The sequence below is a fragment of the Poecilia formosa genome, unplaced genomic scaffold (genome assembly GCF_000485575.1).
Source record: "Poecilia formosa unplaced genomic scaffold, Poecilia_formosa-5.1.2 Scaffold428, whole genome shotgun sequence".
Taxonomy (NCBI): domain Eukaryota; kingdom Metazoa; phylum Chordata; class Actinopteri; order Cyprinodontiformes; family Poeciliidae; genus Poecilia; species Poecilia formosa.
The window spans coordinates 414,841-417,060 of record NW_006800367.1 but is presented as its reverse complement, the minus strand read 5'-3'; the positions used below and the strand labels follow the sequence as shown (position 1 = coordinate 417,060).

The 2,220-nt window shown below is 41.0% G+C and overlaps 1 long non-coding RNA gene across 1 annotated transcript; it reads left to right on the top strand.

Moving 5' to 3' along the window:
• Positions 1 to 980: 980 nt before the first annotated feature.
• LOC107833692 (uncharacterized) lies at positions 981 to 1,633 on the top strand. The gene is made up of 3 exons (XR_001659458.1): positions 981 to 1,059; positions 1,182 to 1,312; positions 1,401 to 1,633. It is a non-coding gene; the product is annotated as an uncharacterized LOC107833692 (long non-coding RNA).
• The last annotated feature ends 587 nt before the right edge of the window (positions 1,634 to 2,220 follow it).

The following is a 2,220-nucleotide window of genomic DNA, read 5'->3' as shown; positions in this document are numbered from 1 at the left end:
GTGTGTGCGTGTGTGTGTGTGCTCAGCTGACAGCTCCATGACGACACAAGCAGCTGCTATTATTAGCTTAACTTTGATCCAGCTTTGTTCACTAATAAAACTCTCTTCACCTTCGTGCTTCGAGTTTTCAGCTCCTGACAAGCTGAGCAAAAAAAAGATCAAACACGTCTTCTTCTTCTTCTTCTTCTTCTTCTCCTCCTCCTCCTCCTCCGCCATCGTTCCCGTCAGCGTGCCTCAGACTCAGAAACGCCGCTGTAGTTTCTTAGCAACCACTAGACTCATGAAAAAATAATGAAGCAGAGTGAGAAGGTGCTGTAATCTGTGTGCTTCCTGCGGCGAGACTCACTGAAAATAACTGTGATTTATTGGACTCTGAGGGGTCAGAGGTCGAGCCTCAGCCGTTCCCACAGCATCCAGCGAGCGTCCGGCGCTGTGGCAGCGATCAGACGACTGGAACCGACAGCCTGAAGTTGCTTCTGACTCATTTTAGGAAAGAAGAGCATCGGAGAAATGACTGGAGTTATTAAGTCCAGATTTCCCAGAAGTCGCCGTTTTAAGAGACAGATGAGCTAAAAATACTGGGAAATGGAGCAAACAGCCTGAAACGAGCTAAAAATACAAACGAAGAAAAGAAACCAGCAAGAGCTGCGCTCAGTTTTCACCTAAACAAAGAGAAACACAGTCTCACAAATACCGCTGTGAATCAGGGCATTGCAGGAAAAAAGCCGTACATTTTTAGATAAATCCTAGAAATTTTCCAGGAAACATTTTTTGAGATTTCTGAGTTACAAAAATCAAAAATGTTCAACTTTGGAAAATCAGAAATTTCCATGTTTTTTCTAGACATTTTCAGAGTTTAAGCTCAATATTTTGGAGTTTTTTTTCTTGCACATTTTTGACTCCAAAATTTTCTCTTTTTTTTTCTAGATTAATTTTTAAAAATTCTGTGTGTGAAGCTGGTGGCAGCATGATGCTGTGGGGAAGCCGATCAAATGGAAAAAATCTGGAAGAAACAGAAAAAGATTTTAGACTGAAGCAGAGGTTCACCTCACCTTTTGAGTTGAGTGGCCTAGTCAAAGTCACACTTAAATGTATCCAATCTGATTTATTTGAGCTATTTCACAAATATATTATTTCTAAACATTTTAAAAGCATGTGTAATTTTCTTTATTTCCCAACAGGGCATGACTGGTCTGTCACATGAAAGCCCGACAGAACACTCTGAAGTTTCACTGTGAATGTTTCAAACACAAGTCAGAAAGTTGTGAAGGAGGAAGAACTCGGATCATTCCAGGAACAGATTGACTCTGAGGTTCTGCATCAGATATAAAACCGTTTTTCCCACGGCTGATGGAGAATTTTACCTCTTTAAAGTCAAATCTCCTGTTTGATTCGAACAGTTTGCAAAAAAAACCCCGAGAAATGAGCCGAGATGGAGAGCGGTATAGTCCAAGTCAGGATGAGACAACGATGCAGTGAGTGTCCAGATGTGGATTGACACGGCAGACATGGCGCCCTGAGGAGGGACAAGCTGCAGAGGGGTGAAAGGTCAGGATGATGGAGTCAAACATCTTCCTGCTCGGTAGGTGAGGTTTGAATCAAGGGATGAATACAAATACACACCACACTTTTCAGATTGATATAAAGAAAAAATGTTTTTAAAAATAAGACATTATTTGTTTTGTCAGATAAAATCCGTTAATATGCTGGTGTTTATGAAAATGTCAAACTCCCAGAAAAACAACTGAATTGTGTTTCTGTGAATTTTAATGTTTCAAATTGAAGAGTTTAGTTTTAATTCTGAATTTTAGTGTGTAATTTAAAGCTCTTGGATCAACCTGTTTCTGTTTTAATTGCACTGTAAAAACTGACTGCTGTCTGTTTCCTCAGCGTTGAGTCGCATCGTTTGCTGGAACAATTTTTAACTGCATTTGAGGAGAAATCGGAAACAATAAAGCAGAAAAAGAGATTATCCGGATGTTTCCTCTGTGTTTGTGGAAGCCGTAAAGTCGGCATATGTTTGCTTTTAAACGCAGATTTAGAGTTTCAGAGCCGACTCAGTGATCAGTGAAGAGCTTTAAACCGTCCAGCTGCTCCTGCCGGCAGAAGCTGCTCATTATGGACGAATTAAACGAGCCGCAGCGAGCTGTAATCACCGTGTGTGTGTGTGTGTGTGTGTGTGTGTGTGTGTGTGTGTGGTTCCTGTGTGTGTGTGTGTGT